Genomic DNA, 13,774 nt, shown 5'->3' on the forward strand with positions numbered 1-13,774 from the left:
CTCTCATAGGCAGCACACAGCTGAATTTTGGTTCTCATCCAGTCTATACCCTTTAGGGAGTTGAACCCATTTACATTTAAGGTTATTACTAATAGTCACAACATACTTCCGTCATTGTATCCAGTGTCTTCTGGCTTTCTTGTGTGTCCTGTCAATCTCTTCCTCTCTTACTGTCAAACTTTGTGTTTTGGTGACTGCAGTGGTAACGTTTAATCCCTTTCTGGCTCATCTGTGTATCTACTCTACTAATGACTGTACACTTCAGTGGACTTTCCTGAGGGTAGTTACTGTACTGCCTCTAGATGTAGGACTTCCTGGAGCACTTCCTGCAAGGCTGGCCTAGTGGTGATGAATTCCCTTAGTTTCTGCTTATCTGAGAAGAACCTGACTTCTCCTTTGTGTCTGAAGGTTAGCCTTGCTGGGTACAGGATTCTCGGCTGGTAGTTTTTCCCTTTCAGCTCTCTGAATACTTCATTCCATTCTCTCCGGGCCTGCAAGGTTTCTGCTGAGAAATCTGCCATCAGCCTAACAGGAATCCCCTTGTATGTGATCTGGCATTTTCCCCTTGCTGCTTTAAGAATTCTCTCTTTGTCTTTGATTTTGGACAGCGTGATCATGATGTTCCTGGGAGAAGACCTTTTGGGGTCGTGTCTACTTGGGGTTCTTTGAGCTTCCTGGATGTAGATGTCTGTGTCTTTTCTAAGACTTTGGAAGTTTTCAGCTATTATTTCATAAAAGATGCTTTCTATGCCTTTCTCCATTTCTTTGCCCTCTGGAATTCCTAAAAAGTGAATATTTGTTTGCTTAATGGTGCACTGTAGGTGTTGCAGGCTTTCTTTACACTTTTTCAATGTTTCTTCCTTGTCTTTTCCTGACTGGATTAATTCAGAAGACCTACCTTCAACTTTAGAAATCCTTTTTTCTACATGATCTACTCTCTTGTAGCTCTCAAATGAATTTACTTTGTTCACCGAGTTCTTCGGCTGCAAGACTTCCAGTTGGTTCTTTGGTATCTTTTTTTTTTTAACTTTTATTTAATGAATATAAATTTCCAGTATACAGCTTATGGATTACAATGGCTTCCCCTTCCCATAACTTCCCTCCTACCCGCAACCCTCCCCTCTCCCGCTCCCTCTGCCCTTCCATTCACATCAAGATTCATTTTCAATTCTATTTATATACAGAAGATCAATTTAGTATAAAATACTTCAACAGTTTGCACCCACATAGCAACACAAAGTAAAACATACTGTTTGAGTACTAGTTATAGCATTAAATCAAAATGTACAGTACATCAAGGACAGAGATCCCACATCAGGAGCAAGCACACAGTGGCTCCTGTTGTTGACCCAACAAATTGACACTCTAGTTTATGGCGCCAGTAATCACCCTAGGCTGTCGTCATGAGTTGCCAAGGCTATGGAAGCCTTCCAAGTTCCCCGACTCTGATCATATTTAGACAAGGTCATAAAAGACAGGGTGAGGATAGTAACCAATGATCCTAAGAGTGGCCTTAACCATGTCTGAACAATTATACAGCATTAAGTGGGGAAGAGGACCATCAGTACACACAGGTTGGGAGTAGAGCCATTGGTGGTAGAGTAGAGGTTATGATTACAAAGGAATGAGGCTCAAGTGCACTAGACAGGGTCTAGAACAAAGGACAGAGTCATTATTAGAGGAGCTAAGAAAGATGCTGTCTAAGCTACAAGTAATTTTTCTGATTGAGAGGCAAATAGAACCTGATAGAAGGGGCTTGATAATAATCTGTTGGGTTTTAGGCCTTGTAAGTTAAGAGGCTCAGACCTATCTATCTCTTCACATGGGGTATATCCTAAGGGAGGTGTGAACCTCCTAGGGGAAGGCACTCTGTTGACTTTCATTACTTGGCTGGCCTGGGAGGAGAGCTGGCCAGGTAAAGGCAGGTGGCATCTCTAACAAGAAATTTACAGTTCTGCCTGCAATGTTGCTGACCCTACTTGACCATACCCTCAGCTGCAGTGGTCACTTTGGAAGTTGGGCTGAGTGAAGGGCTTTTCAGCTTGGAGCCAATAAGATCTGTGGCTCTGACCTGGGCATCCTTCGATTCCAGGGCAGGTCCATTTCCAGTGATCCAACTCTTGGCAGAGCTGCCAGGGCTCTTCACAAGCTGACTTCTGCTGAAGCCCAGGCTTACCACATTGAAAGCCACTGCAGTGGACTGGCCTGTTGGGTCTCCTTGAGGGCAGATCACTGCCCAGATCAGCCATTGATAGGCCTGCCACCCATTGCTTCTGATGCCTAGCTTTCTTTTCCTCCTGGTTTGTGTTAAAGCAGACCAGAGGATGCAAGTCAAGGGAGTGCCCGTGTCCCATCTTTAATCTTCGGTGGCCTGAACTACAAGTCTATAGTCACAGGCATGTTCTGTAGTAGTTTTTCTAAGGTAGACAATGCCCATGAGGAAAATTATATTCTCACTTTAAAACTTTCTTTCCCTTTGGTCTGAAAGGGAGGTTTTTTTTTTTTTCTACTTACTGTATACTTCGCTGATGGCGATGTGAATCTCGCTATGAGGTTATTAGTTAAGTTCTTATTTTGGCTATGCTATTACAGAAAAATGTCAGCCATCTCTTATAAGGTCTAAAGATTAAATTGTGCGTCCCACAGATTCCTTCATAATAGAATTAGTTCCCTACCTTGAAGAGAATAGAGAAGTGAAAGAACAAGTTGGGCTTAGAATAGAGAAATGAGGGAACAAGTCCTAGATCACTTGCTGACAATAGCAATATTACATGAATACTTAGCAAACCGTTTCAACCCTTAGATAAGAACTTAATAAAACATTTACCGGAAGGTCCAATGCCTTCTATAAATTTTAAGAATCATGTATTTGAAAACACGTCTTAAATATCTAACATGGTGTAGTTTGTTTAACCAGTAAACTTAAGCACAACCATATAAAATGTTTTTAGTTTCTTTCTACTAACAAGTTTAAAACATATGATACACAGATTCAGGTCATACAAATTAAAATGTATCTTTGATTGATTTTAGCAGGTTAAATTTATGGACAATCTTATCTAAAAGCCATTTAAAATAAAACTCTTAATAAAATTTCCCCCTGTGGACATACAATATGTACGCACATATAACATAGCATAATAGACCAATATCAAAATCCAAAATATCTGGTTGAAATAATATTCCTTAAAATCATGACATAACATAGACCAAATCTGATCATTGTTACAAGGTGATTATTCAAGTCTTTGAAAATAAGCACATAATTAAATAACCCATAGCTCTTCATCTCCTCCCTCTCTTTTTCTACTCTTAGATTTAACAGGGATCACTTTTCAGTTAAAATTTAAACACCTAAGAATAATTGTGTGTTAATTACTGAGTTCAACCAATAGTACTAGAACCACAACAACAACAACAAATACTAAAAAGGATAAAGTATTACATTGTACATCTAAAGTCAGGACAGGAGCTGATCAGTTCATTGTTGCTTATAGTCCATTTCACTTAACAGGTTTCCCCTTTGGCACTCAGTTGTCACCGATCAGGGAAAACAAATGATATTTTTCTCTTTGGGACTGGCTTAATTCACTCAGCATGATGTTTTCCAGATTGCTCCATCTTGTTGCAAATGACTGGGTTTCGTTGTTTCTTACTGCTGTATAGTATTCTATGGAGTACATGTCCCATAATTTCTTTATCCAGTCTACTGTTGATGGGCATTTAGGTTGGTTCCAGGTCTTAGCTATTGTGAATTGAGCTGCAATAAACATTAATGTGCAGATGGCTTTTTTATTTGCCAAATTAATTTCCTTTGGGTAAATTCCAAGGAGTGGGATGGCTGGGTTGTATGGTAGGGTTATGTTCAGGTTTCTGAGGAATCTCCAGACAGACTTCCATAGTGGCTTAACCAGTTTGCATTCCCACCAACAGTGAGTTAGTGTCCCTTTTTCCCCACATCCTCTCCAGCATCTATTGTTGGTAGATTTCTGAATGTGAGCCATTCTAACCGGGGTGAGATGGAACCTCATTGTGGTTTTGATTTGCATTTCTCTGATTGCTAGTGATCTTGAACATTTTTTCATGTGTCTGTTGGCCATTTGGATTTCCTCTTTCGAAAAATGTCTATTGAGGTCCTTGGCCCATCTCTTAAGTGGGTTGTTTGTTTTGTTGTTGTGGATTTTCTTGATTTCTTTGTAGATTCTGGTTATCAATCCTTTATCTGTAGTATAGTTTGCGAATATTTTTTCCCATTCTGTTGGTTGCCTCTTCACTTTCCTGACTGTTTCTTTTGAAGTACAGAAACTTCTCAATTTGATACAATCCCAAATGTTAATTTTGGTTTTGACTGCCTGTGCTGTTGGAGTATTTTCCAGGAAGTCTTTGCCTGTGCCTATATCTTGCAGGGTTTCTCCAATGCTCTCTAATAATTTGATGGTTTCGGGTCTTAGATTTAAGTCTTTAATCCATGTTGAGTGAATTTTTGTGTAAGGTGATAGGTATGGGTCTTGCTTCAAGCTTCTGCACGTGGAAATCCAATTTTCCCAGCACCATTTATTGAATAGACTGTCCTTATTCCAGGGATTAGATTTGGATCTTTGGTCAAATATAAGTTGGCTGTAGATGTTTGGATTGATTTCTGGTGTTTCTATTCTGTTCCATTGGTCTATCCATCTGTTTCTGTACCAGTACCATGCTGTTTTGATAACAACTGCCTTGTAGTATGTCCTGAAATCAGGTATTGTGATGCCTCCGGCTTTGTTTTTGTTGTACAGGATTGCTTTGGCTATTCGAGGTCTTCTGTGTCTCCATATGAATTTCAGCATCATTTTTTCCAGATCTGAGAAGAAGGTCTTCGGGATCTTGATGGGTATTGCATTGAATGTATAAATTGCTTTTGGGAGAATAGACATTTTGATGATATTGATTCTTCCAATCCATGAGCATGGAAGATTACTCCATTTTTTGGTATCCTCTTCTATTTCGTTCTTTAAGATTTTTTAATTCTCATCATAGAGATCTTTAACGTCTTTGGTTAAGTTTATTCCAAGGTATTTGATTGTTTTTGTAGCTATTGTGAATGGGATTGATTTTAGAAGTTCTTCCTCAGCCGTGGCATTGCCTGTGTATACAAAGGCTGTTGATTTTTGTGGATTGATTTTATATCCTGCTACTTTGCCAAACTCTTCGATGAGTTCCAGCAGTCTCTTAGTAGAGTTCTTTGGGTCCCCTAAATAAAGAATCATATCATCTGCAAAGAGGGATAGTTTGAGTTCGTCCTTCCCAATTTGTATCCCTTTAATTTCTTTTTCTTGCCTAATAGCTCTGGCCAAAACTTCCAGAACTATATTGAATAGCAGTGGTGAGAGAGGGCATCCCTGTCTGGTACCTGATTTCAGTGGAAATGCTTCCAACTTTTCCCCATTCAATAGGATGTTGGCCGTGGGTTTTTCATATATTGCTTTGATTGTATTAAGGAATGTTCCTTCCATACCCAGTTTGCTTAGAGTTTTCATCATGAAAGGGTGTTGTATTTTATCAAATGCTTTCTCTGCGTCTATTGAGAGAATCATATGGTTTTTCTTCTGCAGTCTGTTAATGTAGTGTATTACGTTGATTGTTTTGCGAATGTTGAACCATCCCTGCATACCGGGGATGAATCCCACTTGGTCTGGGTGGATGATCTTTCTGATGTGTTGTTGCATTCTATTGGCCAGAATTTTATTGAGTATTTTTGCATCTATGTTCATCAGGGATATTGGTCTGTAATTCTCTTTCAATGTTGCGTCTCTTTCTGGCTTAGGAATTAAGGTGATGGTGGCTTCATAGAAAGAATTTGGGAGGATTCCCTCTTTTTCGATTGCTCTGAATAGTTTGAGAAGAATTGGAGTTAGTTCTTCTCTAAATGTCTGGTAGAACTCAGCAGTGAATCCATCTGGCCCTGGGCTTTTCTTTGTTGGGAGGGCCTTTATTACTGTTTCAATTTCTGTGTCAGTTATTGGTCTGTTTAGGTTGGTTCTTTGGTATCTTGCCCCACACTGACTACGTTACTCAAATCATAAATCGGGCCGGCGCCGTGGCTCAATAGGCTAATCCTCCGCCTTGTGGCACCGGCACACCGGGTTCTAGTCCCGGTCGGGGCACCAGATTCTGTCCCAGTTGCCCCTCTTCCAGGCCAGCTCTCTGCTGTGGCCCGGAAGGGCAGTGGAGGATGGCCCAAGTTCTTGGGCCTTGCACCCCATGGGAGACCAGGAGAAGCACTTGGCTCTGGCCTTCCGATCAGCATGGTGCACCGGCCGCAACATGCCAGCCGTGGTGGCCATTGGAGGGTGAACCAATGGCAAAGGAAGACCTTTCTCTCTGTCTCTCTCTCTCTCTCTCACTGTCCACTCTGCCTGTCAAAAGAAAAGAAAAACAAATCATGAATCGACTTTTTCATATCTTCAAGCTGCTGACTGAGATTTCGCCTCTATCTCACAGAGCAACATTAAGATTTGTACACAGAATTCCCTGTCAGACATTTCTTTAACTTCCTCTTCTTTGAGTGGTACTGTTACAAGCTTAATGTGCTGCCTTGAAGGTGGCATGGTTCCTTGCTGTTTTATGTTTCTGGTGTCTCTACGTTGGTATCTGAGCTGGTGCAACAGTAATTTTTTCCAGTTTTATAGGTTTTTTTTTCTCTAGAGAAAAAGGTATCGATTTGCTGTGGTGTGTCACCTTTGATTGTGGGTGGGCACAGCACTGCACTTTCTGTGTGTCTTCTTCAGCTGTTCCGCTAGTCCTAGGTTGTGAGTAGCAGGGCTCACGGTGCTGCAGCCACTTGTGTGAGTGCAGGGGGAGAGCGGGGGGATGACAGCAGAGTCTCAAAAGTGGGACTGCGTGGGGAGATGCACTCCAGCACTGGGTCCAGTTTCAAGATGGCATAGAGCTATAGGAGTGGAGGTCACAAGTGATGAGGGTAGATGACATGGACTTGTACTCTGACACTAAAACTCTGGCACACAAACTCCAGGCTGCAGTCAAGGGTGCTGAGAATTGGGAGCATCTGTGTGGTCATCCACAGTGGCAACGGGGGCCTCCAGCTCACCTTTTCCCTGTTAAGAGATCTTTGTCTTGGCTCCAGGACAACCTGAGTGGGGTAGCTGCTGGCCAGGGAGCCTCGCTGTCCTCTCTGTGGTGCTGTGCTGGATTCCTGGGCTCTGTGGAGCTCTCTCTTGCCCCCTGCCACTACCCAGCATGCAGTCAGAATGCAGCCATGGACTCTCTGTGGAGAGCCCTCCTGCAGAGGGGATGAGCGACAGGCAGCTCTACTCAGCCATCTTGCTGAAGTCACTATCCCGCAAAGAAGGGGTCCAGGCGCTCTGCAGCCTCAGACCGGGAAGGCGAGGGCAAGGGCGAGTCCAGGTGCCAGCAGAACCCAGACCGGGAGTCCCGAATGCCTCTCCATGGGCCAGGATTCAGGAAAGGATGCAATGGCACAGCTCCAGGCCTGCGCACATGTGCCGCCCCAGCGCCCGCAGCCACACTGACCCCCTGAATTGTAGTTTAAATGTAACTCTTACTGCTCGGAGCTGATGCTGTGGTGTAGCAGGTAAAGCCACCATCTGATGTGCCAGCATCCCATATGGGCACTGGTTCAAGTCCCAGCTGCTCCACTTCCGATCCAGCTCTCTGCTCTGGCCCGGCTGCAATAGCCATCTGGAGAGTGAACCAGCAGATGGAAGACCTCTCTCTCTATCTCTCTGTCTCTGTCTCTCTCTGTCTCTCTCTCCCTCCTCTCTCTCTGAATCTGCCTTTCAAATAAATAAAAAAAAATCTTAAAAAAAAACTCTTACTGCTCTCAACTCACACTGCTGAGGATGTGCTTTCATTGTCAAAGGCAAAGGACAAGAACCTATGGATATTCTGCCTGGTCACATTACCCAGAAGAAATGATAATATGATAGATATGTTTATGATCCTCTTTTAACTGACCATATATATATACCTCGTAGCATTACACTCTATGCCACAAACATGTACATAGCTATTTGTCAATTTAAAATAGATAACATTGATTTAAAATTAATTTAATAGCTCCTCTGAAGATTCTATGAAGACATGTTTTACCTACTGTTCTCCATTAACAAACATCTATGGCACAATTTAAAAACCCATTCCCTAGCATCTGATGAGGCGAATTAGACTGCAATGCAGGCAGCTGTGGTCAGACTGGTGCTGCCTTGCTTCTAAAATGTTGGGAGATCTTCCACATCTCAAGCAGACAGCTGAGCAATCAGTATTTTCGCACACTTTTCAGTAACAGAACCTGGCCAACTACCAAAATACCTAAGACCTAAAGGATAAAAGTAATAATAATAATAATAGTGTCTCCCACTGGTTTTTGACATGGCCTATCAGATTTATGAAACTCCATATATCTAACTTTTCCAACTCAACTTTGAGAAACATTTGCTTAAAAATAATGTTGTATATTTGTCAGAAATGATCTGGTGTGGGGCTGGCACTGTGGTGTAGCAGGTAGAGCTGAGCCTGCAGTGCCAGCATCCCATATGGGCACTGGTTCAAGACCTGGCTGCTCCTCTTAAACCCAACTCTCTGCTTATGGCCTGGGGAAAGCAGTAGAAGATGGCCCAAGTCCTTGGACCCCATCACCCATGTAGGAGATCTGAAATATCCTCCTGGCTCCTGGCTTCAGATTAGCTGAGCTCTGACCGTATTGGTCATTTGGGGATTGAACCAATGGTTGGAAGACATCTCTCTTTCTCTCTCTCTCTCGCTCTCGCTCTCACTCTGCCTCTTTCTGTAACTCTCTCAAATAAGTAAAATAAATCTTTTTTAAAAAGCATCATGTTGTACACAGTAAATATATTTAATTTTTGTTTGTCAATTATACCTCAACAAAGCTGGGGAGAAAGAAAAAAATGAAAACATCACTTTATTTGCAAAAATGGTGAAAGTGCATATTTACAACTACTGTAAAAACAAAGTAGAAAAATATTTGATTTCACAAGTACATAAGGAGGTAAATAGTTTTCTTCTTTAATTTTATTTTGATTTTTCCCCAATTGTGCTAAGAATATTTGTGATATCTTAATAGCTGTAATTTCTTTTTCTGTTTTTTTAAAGATTTATTTTATTTATTTGAAAGACACAGTTACAGAGAGAGGTAGAGACAGAGAGAGAGATCTTCCATTCGCTGGTTGACTCCTCATATGGCTGCAACAGCCAGAGCTGCACCAATCCAAAGCCAGGAGCCTCTTCTGGGTCTCCCACATGGGTGCAGGGGCCCAAGGACTTGGGCTATCTTCTACTGCTATCCCAGGCCATAGCACAAAGCTGGAAGGGAAGAGGAGCAGCTGGGATTAGAACCAGTGCCATATGGGATGCTGGTGCTTCAGGCCAGGGCTTTAACCTGCTGTGCCACAGTGCTGATGCCAATAGCTGTAATTTCTAATCTTACAAATACTCCAAGCATATTTATGGTCCACCAAAAACAAAATTCAAATGATCCCAAAAGCTCAAAGATTAATGTGAAATCAAGCTCAGAAATCAGACCACCATGAGACAAAATATAGTTCACGCTGGTCTATTCTAAAATGATTAATTTACCAAAAAGAAGAGGAAAATAAGGGTGATAGCAGACTCAGTGAAGTGAAATTCAGACAGTTATAAAAGAGTTCAGACTGTTGATTAGAACAATTTGCAAGGAAAAAGAGAGCTGAGAAAAACTTGACTAAACAGAGTACATGACTGAAATTGAGATCTTTAGTCAAAGTGAAAAGTTGCAAGTACCCAGATATTTAGAATCTTGATAGAGGAAACTGCCATTAACTGATTTTGTTTCTCATTATCATCATTGTTTATAACATTTATATATAATATATACACTTATATATGTATTCTTAATGACAGTGATTGAAAGGAAGAAAATGTTTCTCAGATGTTTTCTCAAATACCAGCTATAGCTTTCCCCAAACTGATGAAAATGAATGTTTTTGCAACATAAAATACCTTGAATTTCTCAAAAAAACAATAGCCAATAGATATCTCAACACTGGCTCTGTGGCAACTAGAAGTGCAATATTTTACATATCAAATGTATTTAACCCTTATAATAAAACTTTAAGTTTGTATTATTTTTAAGATGTATTTATATACTTATTTGATAGGCAGAATAACAGAGAGAGAGAGAGAGAGAGAGAGAGAGAAAGAGAGAGAGAGAGAGAGGAGACCCTCCATCTTCTGGTTCACTCCCCTAGTGGCCACAACAGCCAGGGCTGGGCCAGGCCAAAGTCAGGAGCTCAGAACTCCATTTGGGTTTCCCATGTAGGTGGCAGGGATCCCTGTACTTAGGCCATCATCCACTGCTTCCTCAAGTACATTAGCAGGAAGCTGGATCAGTAGCAAAGTAGTTGGGCCCCTTAAGTTGGTACGACTGACTCCTAATCTGAAAGGAGTTAAGAAATCTGCAGCACCGAAATGTTAAATAACTTTCCCAAGTTCTCATATGTGACAAGTGGAACCAACAGGATTTCAGCACAGCAAGTCTGGTTCCAAAACCTATCCATGTAATCATGACACTGTGCTATATATATCTCAAATATATATGACTATTATCATATGGAAGGACACATTTAAAATTCTTTTCTTGCTCAGTGATGTGATGAGAATTCATCCTCATTGGAGCATGTCATACAGCAGTCAATTTGTGCTTATGTATTTTATTGAAGTAATTAATGGTGGTATTATTAGTGATTGACATAATTTTAATTCCAAGGAGCTGTTATGATTACAAACCAACTCATAAAAATCTGTAGAGTACATAATTGTTGTATACTTCAAACGACATATTAGAATCTAGTGTTTTAGCAGTGCCCACCAGACAAAACAGCAAACCTACAGTAGACCCTGAAATATTTGACTCACCCCTCATGGTCACCAAGACAACTGATTAAGCATATAAATATAATTCTGAACTTACTGCATAGGACTGTGGAGACTGAACATCTCCTTCATAGACAACGGATTTGAACTTGGGTATCAGAGACAACAACTAGTGATATCTTATTTCATGCTATCTTCTCAGAGCACATGTATCTCCAGAATTAATATGCATGCTATAAATTGTAAAGTTATTTTATGAGGCAAACATTTTTTTAACTCTAGTATCAGAAATGCACACTATGTAAGGCCATTTATTTCTGAAACCTTCACTGTCCAGAGAAAAAAGATTTGAAAATGCATTTTCTCCATTTCTTCAGCTTTCTTTCCTACTGCATAACATTTTTTTTGTGTGTGTAACTTTTCTAAGTACTAAATCAGTTCCCCCAAAACACCAGATACGATCTACTAGTATTATCTATGATACTTGAGTGAACTCAATTAGACCAGTCCTGACAATCTTGCTTGATGATCTGGGTTTTCAGGCAGTACTGGGAAATGTTGTCCAATCTTATTCTGGTTACCAGGTTGCTTTCATATTTCTCTACAAACAAGGCCTGCCTGTTTGCAGGTTGATTTAATGGCAAACAAACAGAAAGGACATGTGACTGTTGTCATCCCCTTCTTGGCAGCCACGTGTTCAGGGAGGAGGAGCCTTGTCATGAATCTACCTTAACACACTTCTGAAAAAGCAGCAGTCACAGTGGCGCCACAGTGGAAATGAGAGAGCTGCAGCCCTGCAGAGCCAATGCTGCCACAGGGTTTGTTTTCCACGGGGCAGGCTCTGCAGTTGTCGGGAAGTCAAACATCGAGGGACATTCTCTGGATCACAGTAATGGTAACCTTTAATGTCTTCTAGAAAATAATGTGCCTGAGTTGATAAAACAATTTGAGGGAAGTAAGAGAAGAAGAATTTGCACACAAATGGGCAGAGTCTTCTGATTTTCTTTCCAGTAACTGAGAATAAATTAATATGGTAGATGTCTGCAGAGAAATCATATTGTTTACTTATACGATGAGGAAAGACTAAATTTTCCTTTTATGAGAGGAAAACATTAAGCTAGTTCTGGATTTGTGGTTTCAGACACTTGGATCCAACAGAAATAAAAGGTAACTAAGCAAATGAAAATGAAAATGAATGAATAGAGTATTTATTCTTGAAGATTGCACAGCTAGGAAGGACTTAGATATCTTTGCTCCATTTCTAAATCTCATATTGTACACAAGAAATTAGATGAAAATTTTCTGTGCCAGCTTCATAATGAGCAGAGAAGAATGTTCTCCTTCCCTGAATTAATCTGTGGAGGCTGTAGTGATAACGAAAACAGTTAAGGAAATAACAGCTTAGGATGGACTTTCTTTTTAAAAGAATTTTTATTTTTGTTTTCATGACTTTAACTAAAGCCCTGTTTTATTCAGAAGTGAGGCACAATTATACATACCATGTGTCTGACAAGATAAATTATTATTATTTATTCCCCTGTTCAGATATTATAAAACCTTATTGCCATGAGACAGCTTGCAATACTTTCCAGTTGTTTCTCTTTTGTCTTACTCATTGGCAGTACTCAGGCCCAAATCATGACTTTTGAACAGCTAATCTCAGGGAATCATGAAACTACTCTCTCAAATCAACTATTTCCATTTTTTTATTGCCGTGCTTTTCATAAATACAACTTTAGGAGCATAATAATTCTTCCCGCTGTACCTGCTCTCCCACCATACTCCCACCCCTCTACTTCTTCCCTCTTCTGTTCCCAGTCTTGTTTTCAAACCAACTAATTGACCACTGTATGCTGTTTTTTGGCTAAATGTCTCCACTTTTGAGTCATAGCTACAGTTTTGAATAATTTCTTCATAATAGTCAAGAAACATATTTGAAATGACATGTCAAAAAAAGTTCAACTATTTGCATTATCTCTACACAGAAAGAAGAGAGAGGTACCAACTTGAAATTTAGCCATTATTTTTCAGTAAAATATTTTTGTGAGATTTTGACCACATAAGATGTGATTGAAGACAAAAAGACATATATATGTGATGTATAAGTACATAATTGATGTGTATGCAGATAAGTATGTATTTACAAAACCATCGCCACAAGCTATGCCATAAATCAATCACCTACAAAAGTTTCCTTCTACTCTTCTTTGTATTTTTGAGTGTGTGTGATAAAAAAAAAACTTAATATAAGATAAACTTTTTTATTGAACTTCTTATTTAGTGGTTCACTAAGCCTTTGACTATAATATAAATTAAAAGTATACTCTCAAAAATAATAAATAAAATATTAAATTAAAAAACAAGTTCAACTCAAGTATGAAAAATTTAAGTGTACAAAATAGTCCTGAATGGAAGCTTTCCAGATGCTATTGAGGCTTCAGATGCTAGGGAGTCCTCTCTCTATGCTCAGTGATGGGAAAATCTAGTCGTAGATTATTGATCTGTTCAATTATTAGAAGTTTTGGCAACTCTGAGATATTCATGAAAATGTAGAGGAACTGGATCTGTATAGCACTACTGAATAATGTTGAGCTTATTAGCCCTTTAAAAAGAGACTAAAGTTTTTCATGATTTTTCACCAGACTGAATGGTTATTTTGCTTAACTTTTATTTAGTAAATATAAATTTCCAAAGTACAGTTTATGGATTACAATGGCTTTTTCCCCCCATAACTTCCCTCCCACCCACAACCCTCCCCTCTCCTACTCCCTCTCCCCTTCTATTCACATCAAGATTCATTTTAAATTATCTTTATATACAGTAGATCAATTTAGTATACATTAAGTAAAGATTTCATCAGTTTGCACCCACACAGAACATAAAGTGT

The sequence above is a fragment of the Lepus europaeus genome, chromosome 3 (genome assembly GCF_033115175.1).
Source record: "Lepus europaeus isolate LE1 chromosome 3, mLepTim1.pri, whole genome shotgun sequence".
NCBI classification, from domain to species: domain Eukaryota; kingdom Metazoa; phylum Chordata; class Mammalia; order Lagomorpha; family Leporidae; genus Lepus; species Lepus europaeus.